General features: G+C 37.2%; 1 non-coding gene across 1 annotated transcript; it reads right to left on the reverse strand.

Annotated features, from left to right (window-relative positions):
• Positions 1-543: 543 nt before the first annotated feature.
• LOC111899095 (small nucleolar RNA R71) lies at positions 544-650 on the reverse strand. The gene has a single exon (XR_002852772.1). It is a non-coding gene; the product is annotated as a small nucleolar RNA R71 (small nucleolar RNA).
• Between the last annotated feature and the right edge of the window lie 23,144 nt (positions 651-23,794).

The following is a 23,794-nucleotide window of genomic DNA, read 5'->3' on the forward strand; positions in this document are numbered from 1 at the left end:
TTAAGAGCCTCAAATAAGCTTTTAGCAAGAAAAAGAGCAAGAAAGTTGGAGAATCCATCACCTTATTTACGGACGAAGATCCTAAGCAAAAAAGACACCGAGTACGAAACAGAAACCAAAGAAGAAGAAAGTGACTTAGAAGGTGAGCCCGATAACACCATGGCTAACATTGCAGATCTCACCATGGGTGAATACAAGAAGAGGATGCGTGATGATACCGGCCTGGGACTAGTGCAACCCGCAATTCCAGTAACTGCTACCTTTGAGCTAAAAGGCCACATTTTCGCTCAACTCAAGGATATCCCATTCTACGAGAAAGATCACGAAGACCCGTACAAGCACATCGACGAGGTCAACAACATAGTCGACTATTTCAACATCCCGAACGTTCCTCGCGAGACTGTTTTGCTTCGTATGCTACCGGTCACATTTAAGGGGGCTGCGAAAGATTGGATGAAATCACTTCCCCTAGGATCCATCACCACTTGGGTGAAAATGCATGAAGAATTCATTGACCAATTTTGCCCTCCTTCAAAAATAGCAAAATTGAAGAAAGTCATTGCCAACTTTGAGCAACAATCGGGTGAGTCACTATATAAGGCATGCGAGAGATATAAAGGCTTGTTGAGGAATTGCCCCCACAATGACTTGAACGTTCAACAAGAAGTCTCCATTTTCTATGATGGAGTAAATGTTACCACTAGACAACTCCTTGACTCTCAAGGCCCATTGACAAAGAAAAATTCGGCGGAAGTTAAGGAGCTCATTGAAGAATTCTCTAAGCACTCTAGAGAATATCATAACCCAAGGAATGACTCAACTCGGGGGGTGGTGAACTCTATTTCCGATGACATGGCAGTGATGATGGAAAAATTGGAGAGCATGGATCGAAGAATGACTAAGATGGACCAATCCATCCGTACCATTAGAGTGGGATGTAACAACTGTAGAGGACCTCACCTTACTAAATATTGTGATCTTGATGTGAACGGGAATCAGAAAGCTCAAGTGTGCTATTCAAGTGGTAATAGATACGATGATGATTGGCGAAAACCAAAGAAAGAATGGCTATCTTATGATGAGTACAAGAAGGCGAGAAAAAGTATAAGCAAAAATCAAGAGGTTTTTATCAAAAGGAGGAACCGGTGCAAGAAAAGAAATCTAATTTGGAAGACATGCTTACAAGATTCGTAGCCGCGTCTGAGAAAAGGCATAACGATACCGATGTTGCAATAAAAGATCAACAAAACATGTTGAAATAGCACCAAATTATGATGAAATATCAACAAGCTCTACTTAGGAATCAGCAAGCCTCCATAGAAAAACAACTAGGACAACTTGCACAAAAGGTAAACGAAAGACAACCGGGTGGACTTCCTAGTAATACCGCAAATAATCCAAAAGGCGCACATATAAACATCGTGACAACTAGGATTGGGAAGATTATAACTCCTATGGCCCCTATCTAGACAGAAGACCCTAAAATGGTGCAAGAGGAAGAAGCAGAAACTCAAGAATCGAAAAAATCCCGATCCGACTTGCTGAGTCGCAGACATGGACTCGACGAGTCCACCACCTGAATAGAAAAATAAACCTCATGTTAAGCCATATCAACCTCCACTACCGTTTCCAGGTCGAGCCAGACAAGATAAGAACGATATTGATTATCAAAAGTTCCTGGAACACATAAAAGCCCTTCAAATTAATATGCCATTCATCGAGACGGTTGCACAAATGCCTAAGTATGCTAGATTTCTAAAGGAGCTTCTTACAAAGAGAAAGAAGATGGAAGAAGTGAAGAAGGTGGTTCTAAATGAAAATTGTTCAACAGCCATGTTGAACAGACTACCTAAGAAGAAGTGTGACCTGGGTAGTTTGACCTTGCCTTGCCAATTCGGAAACCTGTCAACTATTCATGCATTGGCTGATTCGGGGGCAAGTGTTAACCTTATGCCATACTTTTTCTTTAAGAAATTAGACCTTCCGGAGCCAAGGCCAATTCGAATGGCAATACACTTAGCAAATAAACAAGTGACATTTCCAAGGGAAATATGCAAAGATCTATTAGTGAAAGTTGATAAGTTTGTGTTCCCGCGGACTTCATAGTACTTGACATGGAAGCGGATCCTCAAGTCCCAATCATTGTTGGAAGGTCATTCCTAAATACCGCAAGTGCTATAGTGGACATGCGAGATTCAAAATTTACCCTTTGGGTGGGAGACGATTCAGTGACATTTGGAGTTGATCAAGCCATGAAGCATGCAAGATATAGTGATAACACGACATTTTCGGTTGACATGTTGGAAGAATTAATGGAAGAATGGGAAGAAGACAAGCTAAGCAAGACTACTACTACATTTGACAATGATTTTGATGTTGAGAAGGACCTGATGGGGATAGAGAGACTACTAGAAGAAACTAAATACAATGACTTAATCAGAAGTGTTGCAAGCCTGACTTGCCGAGTCGAAGACACCGACTCGACGAGTCCAAGTGAGAAATCGCGATCAGACGCGAATTTTGGCCTGGACTCGACGAGTCCCCTTATTGGACTCGACGTATTCAGCATACATAACACAAAATCAGAGCTGAAAACATTGTCTGATCATTTGGAGTATGCATATCTTGAAGAAGGTGAACAAAAACGAGTAATTATAGCTTCTGATCTCACCAAAACGGAAAAGGAAGAGTTAGTCTGGGTCTTAAAGAAGAGGAAGAATGCCATTACATGGAAAATCACCAATATTAAAGGGATCAGTCCTTCATATTGCTTTCACAAGATCAACACGGAAGAAGGAGCAAAGCCGGTAGTGCAACATCAAAGGCGGTTGAACCCGAACAAGCAAGAAGTGGTCAAGAATGAGGTGGTCAAGCTTTTAGACGTGGGAATCATATACTCCATTTTCGATAGTACATGGGTAAGTACAGTTCAAGTAGTTCCCAAGAAAGGAGGGATGATGGTAGTGACAAACGAGAAGAACGAGCTCATACCAACTCGAACAGTAACCGGTTGGCAAGTGTGCATCGATTACCGAAAGCTAAACGATGCCACTCGTAAAGACCACTTTCCCCTTCCTTTTATTGATCAAATGCTTGAAAGATTGTAAGTCCCAAATTTCGCTTGATATATCAATCAGATCCGACTGATGGTGTAGAATCCCAATCAATCGGATGTTGCCAAATCAAAATAAGAAGAAGGAGAAGAAGAATAAGATGAATCTTGAATGTACTCAAGATTGGAATGATGAACAATACACAAGATTCACACACACTTAGCACCTTCTCTACTTTCTCTCTCTAGAACACCTTAGAGTACACACATTTAAGCTCCTTTCTAGCCGTCTGGACTCTCTCTTCCTCACCATATAACATATATATATATATATATATATATATATATATATATATATATATATATATATATATATATATATATATATATATATATATAAGGCACATTGGTCGTGAATACATTTAACCGTACACACCACATGGACCGAAAACCCAATTGCCTAGGAAAGCAAACTATAAACCATATTTTTAACCCAATAATCTCCCCCTTGGTTTATAACTTTCTTTTCTAATTGACCCAACAAACTCCCCCTGAAAATGTAGTTGGCTTTTCTTGTCAATCTTCATTTGGAGCTTGGCTTCAGCTTTAATATTTAAATTCTTAAGATGAACTTGAGGAATCTTCAATAAAAGACTTCATCTTGAGCAGTTGGGCATTTCTTCAAAATTTGACTCTTAACGCACGTTGGATGTAGAGGCTTCATGTAGAGATTCTTGAAAATCAACACTTTCAGCTTGAGAATCTTAAGAGAGAATATCATAGAGAGAGTGAGTTAATCTTCTGGATCACTTTAGCAGGTTCAAAGATAGTATCAAATCGATTGAGGAGGCTTCAATGCAATCTGTCACATAATCTTCAAGTACAACTTCACCTTATTTTTAGGGTTGAAAGATTGAATGTTGAAAGAATAATTTTCATTTCTAGTTCCTTCGAAAGACTGTTCTTGAATGATCATTGATGCGTCTTGAGAAGTAACTATGACTAAAAAGTCCCCATGGATCACAGAAAGAATCATAAAGACCGTTCTCACCACAGTTGTTCAAGGATCAATCCTTGGCTCAGAAAGAGACTTCTCGTAGTATATGTGTGAACTCGGAGGAACGTACTGCGATTTGTTGAGTATCGAAGAACTACTTGTGGCTAGTTTTGATGTTAGCCCGTGTATATCCTAGATCAAAGATCTCAATATAGTTATCAAGTTAACGAGTTAACTTGGCCCTTGGCGAGACGTTTAGCGATACCTGTTTCCCTGTTGGGTGAATCGCCCTGGTGTCGTGACAGTTCTTAGGTAAAGAAAGCTGACAAGAACAATCTGACAATTTGTACCGTTTCAGAATTTCAATTCCTTAGATAACACCGTTCCTAAAAAGAAACTGCCTGACTGGCATTTTATACAATGTCACACCAAGTATGAGCCATTATCTGTCAATTCATGGGTGAAATCTAGAACATTAAAAGTGTTCACCATCAATTCAAAATTAAATGGTTTTGGATGTTGGGTTTCACTTAGAGTCATGGTGACAAAGACATCTAAGATCATAAACACAGACTTTTTGGCAACCGTTAGCCGAGTTGTTTTATACTCGAACCTCAAGGGGTACCAGTACGTGGAAAGGATTTGATGGAGAAAATTTTAGATATGGGTGAAGAATGGTTGGGTGTTTCACATTGGTCATGGTGAAATTGACCTTTGATCATTAACATTTGATGTGAAGACTCCTATTAAAACCGGTATATGTCTCAATATGGAAGAGTTTATCACTCACATTTGAATTTTCCGTCAATTCCTTGTCAAAGTAGTGTGAAGTGTAATGACCGTCAATTCCTTTTCACTTTCTAGTTTCTTCTCCTTGATCAGAATATTTCGATACATACTCCTTGAGTCTCATCTTCTCCTGAATTCACTTTTGAAGACAAATGAAAATTTTGAGATAAACATTAAAAAAATAAAAGTAAAATACGCTCAAAAACAATATTTTTGGATTTTTTTTTGATTTCTGAAAAAGAAATAAAAACAAAAGAAACATATTTTTGTATTTTTGAAATTTTCTAATTTTTTGTTTTGTTTTTTTTAATTCTCCCCCTAAATTTGTGCATATAAGAAAATATGAACAAATTTAACCAAAAACAAAAGTAAAATACAAAATGTAAATTTTAAATTTTTTTTAATTTCTGATTTTTCTAATTTTTTGTATTTTGATTTCTGCCCCTTAAATTGAGCACGTGGAAGAAATACAATAAATGCACAAAATTAAAAGAAATTTGTCTTTAAAACGAATCATTTTAAGAACTCAGGAGCATCGAAAGAACTCAAACCGAAAGTTAGTAATTGAAGACGCAAGCAGCAACAAATTCATCCTTAGCTGTGTTTCAATCTCGGAACAGATCCAAAAATACTTCACATCATTAAACACAAAGCCCATTTGTGATCCTCTCCTTTTATTCTTTTCCCGCAAAGGACACATACTCTCACTTAAAGTTCTAAGTGTTGTACAATTGAGAGATTTCCCCTACCATGTGCTTGGAACAACCACTATCAATAAACCGGAGTCTGATGATATTCCTCCATAGCTGCTCCCGCATAGAGTGTGGGATTAGTTGGTCTTTGGGACCCAGTCCATATTGAAACTGGGTCGACGTTTTTCATACTTGCAAGGTACTCTCTCCCACGACATGTCCTGCTTATCACAAACAGAAGATGAAGAAACGTTAGAAGCATTAGGAGATTTGGGAGATTGAACCTTTGGTACCCATTTGTAGTTGGGTTTAACCCATTTCTTGTTTAAGCGGATGGGTGTCTCGGCACTTGATTTTGAACTTGAAGCCGATCGACGAGATGACTTTGACCTAACCGGTATTGGTTTCACTAGAGCATCTCTTAGATTGGACTCCTTGTCCGTCATTCCCTTCTTGACTTTGGGATTTTGATTCTTTACCTTTTGCGCGTTCCAGTCACCATTGCTTGAACGTGGCCTCGAAGGGTTTCCTTTTAAGTATCTCTCTCTTGGCGCGTTCTGTCATCCTTGTGCGTAGTAGGGAACGTATATGCGATTTGGACAGTTTTGGGAAATGTGTCCAGGTATTCCACAGTGAAAACATGTCTTTTTCTTCACATAGGAATTGTTACTTTCTGCCCTTGGTGGCGTGCCCTTGATTTTTCTCTTATTGTTCCCACAAGCATAGTTGCAACAGGCACTCTGATTCGCTTGTTTTGGTGGCCTGTATTTACCAACATCAAGTTGATTAGAAGCAACATATTCAGAGTTCAAGGAGTCATTTGTTTGTTCAGTAGTGTTCTCATCCTTACTACTTTACCTGCACATGAAGTAGAAGCATCAGAAACATTCACCTTAATAACCTTAGTAGGCCAAGATGGTTCAGTCTTAACTGAAGCTGGTTCAGGGACTGGCCCAAACTTAGTAGGTTTCTCTACCTCATTAGTTTGAAGGGGTGGGTTATATTTGTCATTGAAAGAAGGTGGAACACTGTGATACCCTAACCCCTTAGATTGACTATCTTTGAATGTTAATTGTTTTTCAATCTTTGTTGCAATTTTTTCGCTTGACACATCATATTTTTTAAAATGGAAATCAGCGCTTTCAAAACAATTTTTCAATGTGTCGAGTTCTTCAGTTACAACAGCAAGTTCTTTATGAAGATATCTATAATTGACAAACTTAAAAGTCAAACCAAAAAGCTAAATTTGAAATTTTGAAGGTTAAAACAGAAAGTCAAAGTTTAAAGTCAAAGGTCAAACTTTAAAATCAAAGTCAAAAGTAAAAAATGATAGTCAAAAATTAAAAGTCAAAGTTTTGGGTTGAAAATGGAATTTTAAAAATTAAAAAAATGAATTTTGGGCTGAAATTGACAAGATTTCAAAATTGGAACCAAGATAATGTGCCTTTTTGAATTAAATCGGGAAGGAATGTAACACCAGGGTTGCTAGAAGAGTTGGTAATGGTAAGGCGGTGGTTGAGTGCATGGGAGATCCGGGTTCGATCCTAGCCACCCCCAAAATATTTTTATAAGCTTGCTGCTTCGCACCAATGCTGCTAATCGTAGATGGATCGAGAATGAGAAAGCTGACCGCAAACGAGGTTGGACCGTGAACGTGCAAGAATGCTGAGCCGTGAACGCTTCTCGGTCGTATACGATCCTCGGACCGTGAAAGCTCCAAGGGTCGTGAAATCTTCTTCCCGGTCGTGAACACTGCTTTGGTGGCCATGAAAGCTTCTTTGGATCGCGAAAAACAATCGTATACGAACCTCGGACCGTGAACCCACCGAGGACCGTGGAAGCTCCAAGGGTCGTGAACCATTCTTCCCGGCCATGAACACTGCTTCGGTGCCCATGAAAGCTTCTTCGGATCACGAAAAACAACGTTTTCACCTCTTTTTGCTCCAAACCTCGATCAAAAACTCGTTTTTATGAAAAACGCAAAGAACAAACCGCCAATATTTGGCCAATAACTATCCAAAAACGTAAAAATCCTTCAAAAATAAGATTAAAAACGCTCCAGATCTGGCGAAAATGATTGATACAGACCAAGCTCTGATACAAACTGTAAGTCCTAATTTTCGCTTGATATATCAATCAGATCCGACTGATGGTGCGAAATCCCAATCAATCGGATGTTGCCAGATCAAAATAAGAAGAAGAAGAAGAAGAAGAAAAAGATGAATCTTGAATGTATTCAAGATTGGAATGATGAACAATACACAAGATTCACACACACTTAGCATCTTCTCTACTTTCTTTCTCAAGGACACCTTAGAGTACACACACTTAAGCTCCTTTCTACCCGTCTGGACTCTCTCTTCCTCACCATGGCTGTGAACCAGTTCACGGCCGTAAACACCCATCGGGTCGTGAATACATTTAACCGCACACACCACATGGACCGAAAACCCAATTACCTAGAAAAGCAAAGTATAAACCATATTTTTGACCCAACAAAGATTATCTGGCCATAGTTATTATTATTTCTTAGATGGATTTTCGCGGTACTTCCAAATACCCATAGACCTAATTGACCAAGAAAAGACTACTTTCACTTGCCCAAGTGGGAGTTTTGCTTATCATCGCATGCATTTTGGGTTATGTAATGCGCCCGCGACCTTTCAAGGTTGCATGATGGCAATTTTCCACGACATTGTCGAAAATTTTATGGAAGTATTTATGGACGATTTTTTCTATTTTTGGCTCTTCTTTTCATGATTGTCTTACTAACCTAGATTTGATGCTTGCCATGTGTGAAAAGACCGATCTAGTCTTAAATTGGGAAAAATGTCACTTTATGGTTAAAGAGGGAATAGTCTGAGGTCACAAGGTATCCAAGGCGGGGATTGAGGTGGATCGGGCAAAAATTGAAACTATTGCTAAATTACCCCCACCAATTAATGTGAAGGGCATTAGGAGTTTTTTAGGACAAATGGGTTTCTACCGCCATTTTATAAAAGATTTTTCTAAAATAACTAGACCTCTTACTCACTTACTTTTAAAAGATGCACCTTTTAACCTTTCTAAAGAGTGTCTAGCAGCCTTTGAGATTTTAAAAGAAAAATTAACTAATTCCCTGATCATTATTGCCCCGAATTGGAACCTTCCCTTTGAAATAATGTGTGACGCAAGCAATTTTGCTTTAGGAGTCGTGCTTCGCCAAAGGGTTGATAAGCACTTTCGACCCATTTATTACGCAAGAAAGACTTTAAATCCGGCCCAAGAAAACTACACCACAACCGAAAAAGAATTATTAGCTATGGTGTATACCTTTGACAAATTTCGCCCTTATCTCATTTTATCTAAAACAACTGTTTTCACTGACCACTCTACTATTAATTATTTGTTTTCCAGGCAGGATGCAAAGCCAAGATTAATCTGATGGGTGCTTTTACTACAAGAATTTGACATTGAGATCAAGGATAAGAAAGGGATGGAGAATGTAGCTGTTGGCCATCTTTCTAGGCTAGAAAATGCAGAAAGGGAAGAGATGGACAATATGGTAGTTGAAGATAGCTTCCCGGAGATTACTTGATGGTGGTTATGGAGGAAGAGCCATGGTATGCGGATATTGCAAATTATTTGGCTGGCAACTACCTTCTAAAAGGCCTTAATCATCAACAAAAGAAGAAGCTCTTCTCATAAATTAAATATTATTTCTGGGATGAGCCATATCTTTTTAGGAGCTGCGCGGATGGAATCATACGAAGATGCGTTTTTTGCAAGGAGATTCAAGATATATTAGAGCATTGCCATAATGGACCAGCAGGAGGACATCATGGGATCCAATACACTGCTAGAAAAGTGTTTGATGTTGGTTTTTATTGGCCGACTATCTTCAAAGATGTTGTTACTCACGTACGGAAATGTGATGCTTGCTAAAGAATGGGTAATATATCCGCAAGAAATAAAATGCCCCAAAGAAATATTCAAGTTTGTGCAATCTTTGACATATGGGGTGTGGATTTTATGGGACCATTTCCTTCATCCAAGGGCAACAAATACATACTAGTGGCAGTGGATTATGTGTCAAAGTGGGCGGAAGCACAAACATTACCAACCAATGATGCAAGGGTTGTGGTATAATTCTTGAAAAAAATGTTTTCTAGATTTGGAGTGCTGAAGGCATTAATAAGTGATAGGGGTACTCATTTTGCTAATGATCAACTAGCAAAAGTGTTGCAAAAATAGGGGGTACACCATAGATTTTCAACACCTTACCATCTACAAACAAATGGGCAAACCGAGATTACAAATAAGGCACTAAAAAGGATATTGGAGAAATCGGTAGGAAATAATAGAAAAGATTGGGCGGAAAAATTGGATGATGCACTTTAGGCATTTAGGACCGCATTTAAGACACCCATTGGAACCACATCCTATAGGCTAGTGTATGGAAAAAAATTGTCATCTGCCCGGAGCTTGAACACAAAGCCTATTGGCCTTTGAAAACATGCAATTTCGAGCCAAATGAGTTGCATGCAATTCGACTCTTGCAATTGAATGCTTTGGAAGAATTGAGAAATGAGTCTTATACTAACTCATTGATTTATAAAGACAAGACCAAGAGATGACATGATGCAAGGTTGAAGGGTAATAAAGAGTTTGAGGAAGGACAAAAAGTTCTATTGTACAATTCAAGGCTAAAACTCTTTCTGGGAAAATTACGTACTCGTTGGACTGGACCTTTTACAATCAAGCATGTCTTTCCATATGGGGTGATTAAGATATGGAGTAAAGACGGGTCAAGCTTCAAAGTCAATGGGCATCGGGTGAAGAAATATGAAGAAGGAATGCCAAAAGACGAAAGACTTAAAGAAGGGCTAGATTTGGAGGAATCCACTGAAACGTAGCGCGGGTAGGAGTCCAACTAATGACTCCTCAAAATGAAGCACTTTCGGGAGGCAACCCGATATTAGAGTTTGCTTTCTTTTTACCTTTCTTTTTCATTTTCTTTTTCATTTTTTAAGGTTTTCTTGGGATTTGTCTATCTCAATCTTCTTCTTTGTTTAAAATGATTGCTTGAGGGCAAGCAAAGCTCGAGTGTGGGGTATGGTGGCATAAATTTAAAGAACAGAAAAAATTTTCATAAATTTTTAGACAGATTCAAAAACTCGATGAGTAGATTCCCTTACTCGGCGAGTCCATTTGAAAAATCGCGTAATTTTTACAGAATCGCTCATCTACTCGGCGGGTAGGTACCCCTACTCGGCGAGTCCACGTTTTAACCAGGAAAAAACATTTTTTACAATCTGTAAATTAGCGTTTTAACCCTAAAAAGTAAAACACTTTCATTTACCAGCCACCACAGCCGCTCGACGAGCAAAACTCCTCTCAACGTTCATCTTCAATCTCTTGTGATTTCTTCCAATTCCCATTAAAAGGTAACATCTTTTACTTCTAATCTTGTTAAAGTTCTAATCTTTGGTAGAATAATGACCCTAATTTGTGGAAATCCTGATTTTGAACTTGACTTGGATTTCTAGGGTTTCAATTTTGGAAGAATTAGGTTGTTATAGTTACAATTTCTTAGGAATTAATGCTTGATAGACATCCCTGAACAAACCCCTGGAAAAAATTTGGATTTTTGATGGATGATTTGATCCAAATCAGAACTACGAATCGTGATGAACTATTCATCCTACTCGCTGAGTCCGTTCGTGGACTCGACGCGTCCATGTTGCAGCGACACATAATTTTTACATTTTTAATTTTTCTTTGTTTTGTTTGTTGTGTTCTGGGTTTGGTTTTGCTAGAAAATGTCAAGGAGATGTCAGAGTTCGCGTGGAAGCGGTCATGGGGACATCCCATGGTTGAACTTTTTGCAAATTACTTCAAAATCATCAGTAGTTCGGGCAAAACAAAAGTGGAAACACTGAATCGAAAGGAGATTTACATGCCCAAGGAGATCGATTTGAGTTGGATGGGACAAGCGGAGTTAGAAGAGGAATAGGCCCCATATGTGATCAAGACTTTTCAACAAAATGGAGTGTCAATTACGTGTGACGGATGGAACCGGCTGTTCCGAATCCAAGAGCTGGTTTATCAAGAGCTTTGTTGGGAATTTTTCTCCACTGTTGTTTTCTGAGGGGGTGATGATATTTACAACTCCAATGCCCTCACATTTTGCCTTGGTGGGGAAGTTCGACATTGCAACATTGCCAAACTAAGCTGGAGGATTGACATCTATGACCAATCTTTGGTCATGACAGAAGAATTTGGTACTTTTTTGGAGCACTGCCACAAAGATTTTCCCGAGGGTGTAGTTGCTTCCACTTGGTGGAACACTATTTCTAATCGGGTGGACATTCCATCTTCCGCCCAAGAAGGAAGTATTCGCTCACCCATCCATCGATTGATTAATCACCTTATCGCTTGTTCCATAAACATGCGGAAGGATGATGACAAAGTTCCAACTCTTGATGTTTTCTATCTATGGAGTATTATTACGCCAGAAGCATTCTACAACATCCCTTATTGCTTGACGAAATACTTGGGTGAAGGGGCGGTCAAGGAAAGAATCACTTCTAAAATTAATGGCGGCATGTTCGTGACCCGTTTGGCGAGGTCATTTGGCATTTTGGAAAAGGGAGACGGGAACTTTTTGATGATGGTACCCACACCACCCTTTAGTCTCACGCTATATAGGAGGGTGCGAATCATAGAAGATTATGGTGGAGGTCACATTGGCATTCCAAATGAAGATGTTGTTTTGGTACCTGAGGAATCGGGTCGGCGGGTTAGGCCACATAGGGAAAATATCCAAGAGAAACTGCTGGTAATCCCGGTTGATGATGAAATACCCATGGATTGGTATAACATGGAGCTACGGAGGTACCAAGATGACCTTAGGAGGAGTATGAACTACCATAAAGAGTCATTTGTTCATTTGTTTAATCAGATGAATCTTGCGCCAAGGGATGGACCCGGGTACCCATATGTGCGAAGTTGGAAAGAGCGGATAAGTCAATGCCAAAATCAATCCAGAGGAAGTGGAGGTGGAGAAGATGAAGATTGAATATTTTTTTATTTTTTATTTGTTTGGTTTGGTTAAAGACAATTTTTATTTGTTTTTGTGTGTTTTGGTTGATGATTGAACTTTTAGTAAGTAGGATTATGTAGGATTTTTATTGGTTTTCCTTTCCTATCACTTTTGTTTTTGTTTTTGATCTTTTTCAATTGAGGGTAAGGAATGCATGCGAGAGTATGGAGTCAAGGCTAACCAAGAGCAGAATACAATCTTTTTCACACAACGGTCTACTCGCCGAGTGCACCTTATGGACTCGATTAGTCCAAGTTAAAATTCATGATTTTTCTGCCAAATACGCTACAACTCGGCGAGTTTGCATATCTACTCAACGATTTGCTCATTCTTCTACTATCAAGCTGATGATTTGATGATATTTGATACGGGAATTGGTTGTATTCTTTGAAGATCATTTTTCGGGCGTTTCCGATACTTTTTCCTAGATAATTGGAGCTGTACCACACGAGATTTTGACAACCAAGGCATGAATGAGCTGTTCCCATGCCTAAACTCAGTTGACAATGAAGCTTAACAAGAAGAAGATCGACCTCGCCATTACTATCTCAGGGGAGTTTGTTCCAATTCCCTCTTTACTTTGTTATTTTCTTTATCATGCATAATATGCAATGGGGACATTGCATAAATTAAGGGTGGCGTAGGGGTTGGTTATTTTAGTTAAATTTTAAAATTTTAGAAATATTTGCATTAAAATTGCTAGGATTTAATTTAGAAATTTTTTGGTAAAGCAATTAGGAAAGCATGCTAGTATTGTGTTTGATGATCTCATGGAGACCCAAATGTTTAGTTGAGCCTATACACGTTATAATGTATTTGTGGACCCCTTTATTCTAGTGAACTCTGTTGGATTAGTGTCTAAGTCCATAACTATTTTGGTATGTACTTGACCCGATTGTGAGCATGGTCCTTTTGGGTTGCCTTCACCAAAGCAACTTGATAGGATGATTTGTGGAGAAATAGATTAATTATGATTTATTAATATATTATATTAAAAGACAAATCATATTATTTAATTAATATTAGTCAAGAATTAATTTTGTGGCTAAAAGACATTAATTAAATGAAGGGGGGCAGAATTGTCAATTGTGTGATAGTTGGATATTGGGCTAATGGACTCCATAGAGGTTGGAGTGGACGAAATCTATGGGGAAACCCATGAGAATTCGTCCAATGCCTCTAAGGAGGGAGTTCATGGGCTGCTTAGGGCCTAAGCAGTCAGATTAGGGTTTCCTAGTTCAAAACCCTGATAGCCTCACTATATAAAGACCCCTAGGGCACCCAAAAACGTGGTTAATCATTCCTTGGAGTTTCTTGGACGTTTTTGGTGCCTCCTTCTCCTTTCCTAAGTCATCCTCTAGCTCTTGGTGTTTGTGAGCCATTAGAGGTGTGACACTTGTGACACTAAGCTTTCAGAAGCCAATTACAAGAAGGAATAGATTGTTATTGCTACATAACAATCAAAGGTAAGATCTAAACCCTATATTCTGATAATATTGATTATTGTATGCTAGATCTAGGGTTTATGGCTTTGGATGATTATTGCATATTCATTAGACAAACTAGATCCAAAGATTTAGGGTTTACATGTACACCATAGGAATGATGTAGTGCTCAAAACCCATCAGTGGTACCAGAGCCTAGGCTGTTTTTTGATGTATTTGATGCTTGTTTAATCATTCATTGCTTGAAAATCGAAGTTTTTGGTCCTTTGTCTGACTGACTCGGCGAGTCAGTTGATGAACTCGGCGAGTCCAGTCCCTGACTCGGTGAGTCCCGGGGTCAGACAAAGGATATTTTAGGATTTTGACCTATTTTGCAATGGGATAATTACCAAAAACGTTTTTCATTAATAAAATCCGAATTTTATCAATATTTGGTGATTATCCTTACCAAAATAGAAGATAAATGTCAAAATTAAGATATTTGCTTGTTTTATAAGATAAATATTAATTATTTGTAATTTTGTTTTGAATTATCTAGTAAGAAATTGAATTAGGTCAAATTTAGATAATTACCAATTATTAGATTAATTTTAATTATTTGTAATTTGATCTAGACAGTTTTGAAAAGTTTCAAAACTTGCCCTCACATTTTGGAATTTAAAATTTTGATTAAAAGTTTAATTTTGAAATATTGAAATTCTAAACCCTAATGTCTTGAAATGTTTCAAAACTTGCCCTCAAGTTTTGAAATTTAAATTCTTTGATTAAAAGTTTAATTTTTGAAATTTTAAATTCTAAAACCCTAGTTTTGAAAAGTTCAAATTACACCCTTATGGTTTTATTAAGTTAATTAAAATTATAATTAAAAGAGAGTTAATAAATCGATAATGATATGGTTTATATCTAAGTAAATTAAAAGTGTAATTTATAAAATTAAACCATCTAGTATTTTAAAAGTGGTAAATACACCCTTATACTATATATAACATTAAAAGTCTAATATTATATATATGTATAACTTAAACTGGTAGTCTTACCGTTATTAGGCCTCATTCACGAAGCCGATCTATAAGGGAGTATAAGGTTATGGCCTATAAAATGGCCATTTAGTGGGTGCCTTCTCTCACCCACCGCTTCCTTGATTGGTGGAGGGTCGTTAGCCGAACGGGTAGGATAGGGCAAACCCTCTCCTCATTAAAAGTATAATGAATGTTAACATAACTAAATATTTTACAAAAAATTCTCAATCTTAGTTACTTTAGGCAAAAGTGAATTGATGCATTTCCATGATATTACACTTTGTACCCTTGCTAAGACGTTAGTGGAGCGTGTGTGGTTAACCGACACACTAATTGATTTCTAAGCAAAGGTGGTGAAGGGTGACTCGATGTTTGTCATAGTTCGGTAGAGCGTGTGTGGTTAACCGGCACATTGAATAAGTGATTGCAACATTGGGGGCACCATGTACGTTTGCATGGTTATTCACACCCTGTTTTGTGATCCTCGGCATCCCAGTCACAAATCGAGGGGCATATCGAGATTTAAACATGCTATTGAAAAGGTCAATGAATCTCAAAAGATCTAGGAGTTTCCAATACATTTAAAACTTAACCTTCTTTTTTGTTTTTCATGGTGGAAATTGGTAAATCGTCATTTACCTACCTTCAAATATTCTGCAAATTGGATTACGGCATCCCTCTTCCAGTTTGTAGAATATTGTGTTGGGTCCTAGCATTAGTATCTCATTTTGGTGTTTTATTAAGGACTCAATCAACTAACTTGAATTTTCTCCCATTTTATAAATGTCAAAGTCTGACAACTGTGGTCTTCCTGAATCCGTTGGAAAAAGTTTTCCACGTGAAGATGATGTTCCACGATTGGATTGTGGAAATGGAAATCATTCTTCACTTCCTCCACCTCCTCCAATAATTCTCCCTAACCCAAATGTTCTAAGACTTGAAAGGTTCAAGGTCACTCAAGCCCTACAAAAATGGAAATTATGTGTGTGCACATTGACAGATTACAACATCCCTCTTCCAGTTTGTAGAATATTGTGTTGGGTCCTAGCCTTAGTATCTCATTTTAGTGTTTTATTAAGGACTCGATCAACTAACTTGAAATTTCTCCCATTTTATAGATATCAAAGTCTGACAACTATGGTCTTCCTGAATCCGTTGGAAAAAGTTTTCCACGTGAAGATAATGTTCCACGATTAGATTATGGAAATAAAAATCATGCTTCACTTCCTCCACCTCCTCCAATAATTCTCCCTAACCCACGTGTTCTAATACTTGAAAAGTTCAAGGTCACTCAAGCCCTAAAAAGATGGAAATTATATGTGTACGCACGTCTTAAAGATGAAGTCACACATTGACAAGTTAAGGATGTTCAGTGTCGATGTCTCAAGGAAGTTGGTTATTGACTTGGATCTTCAATCACTTCCCGAATCATATGGTAAGTTCGTTAGAGAGTACTATATGATGGACCACGACATGACCCTTATTGATTTGACTTATTTTCTTATTGCTGCTGAATCATAAATGATTTGGTACACTGGTTGAGCAAATTGGTCTGATAAATCAGTATCCCAACCTTCTACGGGCAATGGAAACATTGGAAGTCCATAAAAGTTTTCTCTACGTAAGAGAAAGGTTGAGTCTCAGATAGTCCTGTGTACCATTCCAGAAGAGTCCTTCCAAAAGAATGGGCATTGGTTACAAAGCTGCCCTGACTACCTGAAAGATCTAAGAGATGGGAAAGTCAAGATGTATGACTCTACTTTAGGTAAAATCCACTATCTAACTCCATTAAGTTCCTATTTGGAGATTCTTAATACATGATGTGATAAGATTACATGTTGATGTCTTGAAGGATCAAAGAAAAGAAAGGAAGCTTAAAGGAAGGAGTGAGCTGAGTCTGATCGCGAAGAAATGGATTATGATCGCATGGATTCGATGATTGGATTTTTGAGTTGCTGCTTAGAGTTATGATAAATTGCTTAGGAATATGTAATAGCATAGTTTTCATTTTCATTGTAAGGATATATTTTTCCGCAATAAAATAAATTTTGATTTTGTATTATTTATATTTCCTTGCAATGGCAATTGTGAAAATTGATGTTTGTGTGTTTCTATTATAAGCAATATTAAATGGATGTGATTCTTAGTTATGTTATTTATGGTAATGTCGTAATTTTCTAAGTAAGTAAAGATTCCCATCGCCCAAGTTTCAATTGGACAGAAGCTTGGAATCATATGATTTGAATCATGTGATGCATGGAAATCTTGGTACTTAGAAATTTTAAGGCTAATTCCTTAACAAAGAGTCAAGTGAAGGACTTGGAGATCGAGTTCGCAATGTTGTGCACTGGTTAAGTCCACCATAAATAACAATAACATTATTCGTCATGATTTACTAAAAGTCTAGTAAATGTGGTTATACTTACAAGATTAAGTGTAATTCTGAATCATTGAAAAGTTTCAATGAATGGCAGAACGAATAAGTAGAATCAATGAAGGCAGAAAGATAAAAAGTTTTTCCAATCTATGAAGAAGGGAGAGTACTTTTGTATCGTGTTTTATGATCGTCTTGGTAATCGTAGGAACCATATTACAATTCATCCTCTAAGGACACCTTAGTGTACTAGTTTGGCTAAGAAGAGGAATCGAGAATTATTGTAGTGGTTAAATCAATAAGATGTATCGTACTTCGTTCCAAAATCAAGTCTTAGAGTCATACTCCAAGATTTTGACTTGAGTGACATAATCTTAAGTAGGAATGTTCTTACACTTGCACATTTTGGTAAGTTGTGATGTCTTGAATAAGACAAAGACCAACTAGTACCAAATTACGTGTAGGTTTTGTCTTGATATAGACACACACTAACTCTTGAATATTTGTTTTGTCAAGAAATGTTTCTTGATAAGAGAATCTAATATGTCAAGAGGTTAGTGGGAGTCTAAAGATCTTGAAAATTTTCAAGAACTAATCGAGAGTAAACCTGCTGTTAATTACTAGCACACGACTTGAGGTTTCTAACCTATCGTATTGACATATTCTTGTTTTTGTGTCATTCTAGTTTGGTCAACAATGCATGTGAGTTGTATGAGTTCTCAATAGGTTGCATAGGGGCAAGGCACCTTAATCAATGGAAAGTACATTGAAAGGTAGGGGTGAGCTGCTCAATAACTTGGAAGCAATGGTAGGACCCTTGATGGCAAGAAATTAAGAATGGACAAGTTCGATCCATATGAGTTTGGATTTGTCTCAATTATTGTCTTATGATTATGGTTATGACAAATTCACATGGATAGGAACACATACACCACAAAATCTGAGTGTCATAAGGTTTCTCCCCTTCATGAAAATGATTGTGAGAAAAATGCTTTCACTAAGAAAGATTTCGAAGATAGCATTATGTAATTTGCATTTCTCAAATTTGATTATGATTACGGCATCCCTCTTCATAGTTCAAATTGTGGGAAATAGCAAATGGGTCTGAACATTTTAGACTTATTGTTATAAGTTCTAAAATTGTTTAAACACACATATAGGTTATCTAAGGAAAGGTGTATGAGTTCGAGAAGCTTAGATAAAGGCTTATCGAAGCGTCTCGGTTTCAGAAATCTGAACTTTTGTAAATAAAGTCAATAAGTATTGGTTTCTAGAAGTTCAACTAATTTCTGAATACGTGTCAAAGCTAGTGGGAGCATAAGTGTTATGCTTGGAAAAGATATAATCCTTATGTGAGTGGGAGCATGATAATTATGGTAAGTATTGCGAGATAGCAATATTAATTATCGAAAACAAAAGGTTCAATTCACAAAGTTGCAAGGGTTGAAAAGTTGTTTTGCTATAATTAAGGGATAGAATTTTATGTGACAACTGAAAATTTTGAGCCATGTAATCTATACATTCAAGATAATGGGAATCAAAAACTTCAATCAAATACAACATGCTAGAACTACAAATAGTCATCAAACAATTGGAGACCCTAAAAGTCCTTGTTAAGTCCATTTTGGATTAGGACTCCCTTATTGGATCCAAATGGACCAATAAGCTTCCAATTAGACTATCATGGGCTTAGAACCCTAGTTGGGCTCTAATTGGACCCACACTAATTTATTTCAATATTATGGGCCATATTGGGTCTAGAATGAAATAAATCACAAGCTTTGACCCATAATTTAACCTAACCTAGCTTATTAAAGCATAAAAATCACAATTTTATTTTATAAAGCTAATAAGCACCCAAACTACCTCTAATGTTGGGCTTAGGGGCAAAAAGCCCAAAAATCCTTTCTTCTCTCCCTATTCTCGGCCCAAGCCCAAGGAAAAAGGGAGAGTTGACCTTGGGTGACACCTCATTTTTACCCATAGGATATCCATGCATTAATCTCATTTCTCCATGCACATCACCTCAAATATCACCTCTTCTTCCCTTCTCTCTCTCACTCTCGGCCATACACACATACACACCCCAAAAATATCTCAACTCTCTCTAGATTCACTCAAGAACACTCCCTTCTTCCCTCTCCAAAAATCTCGAGTTTTAGGAAGCTTTCAAGAGGATCTTGCAAGTTAATCATCATCTAAGGTAAGGTTTTGCTTGGATCTATGACTTGTATTCCTTATTTATCAAAAATCTCTTCCTAATCCATGCAAAAATCATGATCTTGCACTCTAGAAAACCCATAATCTCGAAAAGTTCATCAAGGAGTGCAAAGGCCAAAAATCACTTCATTTCTTCCAATCTTTCTTCAAGAACCGAAACTACCCCCTAAGGTGAGCTTCATACCCCCTATTTTCTGTTTTTATGAGTTTTGTGGGGGGGGGGGGGGGGGGAATACAAGTGAAAGTGTAGATCTATATGTGTTTGTATGCCTTGTATGATTTCCATGCTTATATGTATGCTTTTATGTGTTTTAATGTTGGATCTAGCCATAAAACCCCTCAAAACCGAGATATAACTTATGTTTTATGATCTTAGCTTCAAATATATTTCTACATATAAAGTGTTACAAGAAAAATAGCTAAGTGGTTAACAACAATTTTCTTTAAGCTAAAAACACAAATTTTGGGCCAAAAATGTGAAAAATACAAAATTAAGGGCCCAAATTGACATTTCACAGATTCTGATGGATGAAGTGTGCCAAAACAGTTTCCACAAAACTATTTCTGGAATTATACTCAATTAGAGGATTAAAAATATGAATTTCAAGCTTAATGGGCTAAAAATGATAATTTCGGCCCAATGAGGCCCATTATGCGAAATTTTCTGTTTTGGAGGGCCAAAACTGTGATTTTCTGTAAAACAGTGGACTATAAGTGATCCAAGTCCTTTTCAAAGGTTTAAAATGCTTTTTAAATTTAAAAAGGACCAAAGTTGCAAAAATTTCCCAAATTGGGCCAAAATTGTCAAAGTTGCGAAAAGAAGGGATTAAAACCGAGAAAACTGCTTTTTCAGGGACTTAAACTGTTTTCTATGATAAATATGCTGAAAAATAATAATTTCAATAATTTTTGGTGTTAAAATGTCAAGAAAATAAATTTAAGGACCAAACCGGGAAGTATTTAATAAAAGGGTTGAAAATGTAAATTTTACAAACTTTGAGGGGCTGAAAACAGAAATATTTCAAGGCTAATTCAATATATACGATTTGATCAAATAATGGCACCGCGACTATCGACGAAATACAATTCATTACAATGCCAAAAGTCGTTGTTAAACGAATTGGCTCGGTCTCGAGCCAATAGAAACCTACAACTACTAACACTACGACACCACGATTCATATAAATAACGTTTGGGAACTTAGCTTACATACGAGTGTGCACAGACGTCTACGCACCATCTTCGGGCCCCAAAAGTGTAAAATCTTGCTTGTTGGGCCTAGCTAGCCCAATGACCTGATCTTAAGGCCCGAAGACGCATATTTTTCTACGAGGTGTTGAGTTTCACCGACTTGGCACAACGTAGAGGGACTTTCAATGGCTTGTATACCACTGGTCCCCAAGGGTCCTTGGTATTGCTAGAAAAGTCTGCATATTTTACGAGGCGGGTCGGGGACCCCTCGCACGCATATTATCCCCAACCGATTTATAGAGTCATCGAGGCCTTCGTGTCCTCTTACTCTTCGGATGTGGGACTACACCTAGTCAGGGCGATTGGATAACGCGATTAGTACTGACGACGCCTTCGGGAATCGTTAGTATAACTATAAACTGGGCGTTTGTGTAACGCGGGTTTGTAGTAAATAATCCTGCTCGAGAACCTTCCAACGTCGCCTGGGACTGACACTATACGCTATGCAATGGTTTCAATGTAACTTCATGTAATTCAAGGAACTAGGGGAACATCGGGTTTTCCTAGGGTTTTTAATACATACAGATTTGAAATGCATACATCTTCAATGAACATTTTTTTTCATAAGTATAGAAACAAACAAGCATACCTATGGATCTTCACAAACGTTTTCAAAAGCTTTTTCTTTTCAGAAAATATCGGATTTTCTGGTGGTTTTTCAAACAATACAAACATTCGATTTCAAACACTACTTATGAACTCACCAACATTTCATATGTTGACGTTTTTCAAAATACTTGTATTCTCAGGGAACCAGTGAATCAAAGGAAACCATATTCAGTGACGGTTGCGGTTTATTTTTGTATGAATGGAACAAATTAATTTTTGGAAATGTAATGTTTAAACAATGTATGACATGTAAACACTGTTGGTTGTACTATGTTAATGAATGGTGATGAATGTTGTTATGTTTCATATATATTCAATGTTATGGTATTCAATTAAGTCACGACAGCTCCCGGACGTTTCCGCCGTCTGGTTCGGGGGTGTGACATTTTATACTTCATTTCAGTTCTAAAAGCTTGGATTGATTTTTTTATCTAATTTAGTCATATAAAATTAAGATTGTGTTCTCAAATTCGATTATGATTACGACATCCCTCTTCATAGTTCGAATTGTGAGAACATGGCAAATAGAGATATTGTAGCAAAATACTGGTCAAGTATCACGTCTTTATGTATGACATTATGAATCGTATCCCATATGCTTCGGGCATAGGATTGATTGCATATGCTATAATATTCATGTGTTCTAAAATTTTCTAAATGACTAGGGCATTAAGAGGGAAAAAGGATTGGAAGTAGATATGACTAAAGGTGATTAATCAACTGTCAAGAGGACAATTTAAGGTTCGCTAAGGATTGGTCGCTTATGAGTAGTTGGAAGTATAGTAATGGAAGGACCATACTGACATTATTATTGTTAGATATGCTTCTATTAATAATGAGTTGTCATATGGTAAATAAAGTCAATAAGTATTGGTTTAAGAATCTCAATGTAGACCAGAAACTTTTATGCAAGAAGGATGTTCAAAGGATGTACTTTGAATGTGAGACTTCATGTCTATGGAATTGTCTTGCAACAATCTCCAATAGATGACTTTGTAATTTCATTGCCAAAGTCTTTGTGACTTTGGCGCTATAACATTACGAAAGAATCGTTGCATAAAATGTTAAAATCTAACATATTCTATAAGTGGCAAGAATTTGGTATTCTCACACTTGTGGTAAGGATTAGGAATTGTGAAATGAGTGTGATTGAAAATGTTATTCAATTATACTATTTCACAAAGTAAGGACTATAGGTAAACATAGCGTGAATGCTAAGAGCATGCGACAATTGTTTTTATAATTCAAGTAATAAGTTGATTACCCAAAACATTATACAATGAATAATGTGTAATCAATATGGTGATTAAATAAAAGGAGTTTTATTTATACTCAAAAGTTTGGGGCCATATTAGATTTGATTATTCTTGTGTTTCACTTTGCATGTTTTGACTTCCTGAATAATAAGATTATTCGAACGTTCCACAGTCTCTCATACTTTGGGAGTAGGTATGAAAGAAGATTGTCATGAATTGGTTTGTAGATTTCCTAAAGTGTATTAGACATAGCAAATGTTTGATGCAACGTTCATGAGTGCTTATGAATATGATTTAAGCATTGGATTAAACCCACGCTCACTTGGATCGCTTCATGGATTTTATCACGAGTGATTGGTGAGACGATAATATCTTATATTCTTGAAACCAAGATGTGTGAGTTGTATCTTGCGAGTCGGTTACACATTGGTAATATGTAAACGCACCAGTAACTTGGTGTTATAAAACGTATTGTTGTGTGTGATTCGGTGAGTGAGTACAAGTGAGCATTGAGTCAAAGTTTATCCATTCTTTTTACCCAAATGGGATAAAAACGATATTTGTGGGCCCCTCAATGATTTAGTGATGACACCTAAGTGCTTGGCCAAGCCGGGACTAAGTTGATGTGTTCAATTATAGTCAGTTGTCATTCATCATAAATTGAAAATCAGGAAACAACACATGAACATAAAGTATGATTTAAATCCATGTCTTAGTTCATACGATATCTAGAATGGAGGAATATATGATCCCTTATTTAAAGGACACGCTTCTGATAAGATCAGAGTTTACAGTGGCTTTTGAAAGCTACAATTGCTGATCAGGTTTGAAGTGATACGCAGAGTAGTTGTTAGACTTATCCAAGTGGGAGACTGTTGGATTAGTATCTAAGTCCATAACTATTTTGGTATGTACTTGACCCGATTGTGAGCATGGTCCTTTTGGGTTGCCTTCACCAATGCAACTTGATAGGATGATTTGTGGAGAAAGAGATTAATTATGATTT

This window comes from Lactuca sativa, chromosome 9, assembly GCF_002870075.4.
Source record: "Lactuca sativa cultivar Salinas chromosome 9, Lsat_Salinas_v11, whole genome shotgun sequence".
In the NCBI taxonomy this organism is placed as follows: Eukaryota; Viridiplantae; Streptophyta; class Magnoliopsida; order Asterales; family Asteraceae; genus Lactuca; species Lactuca sativa.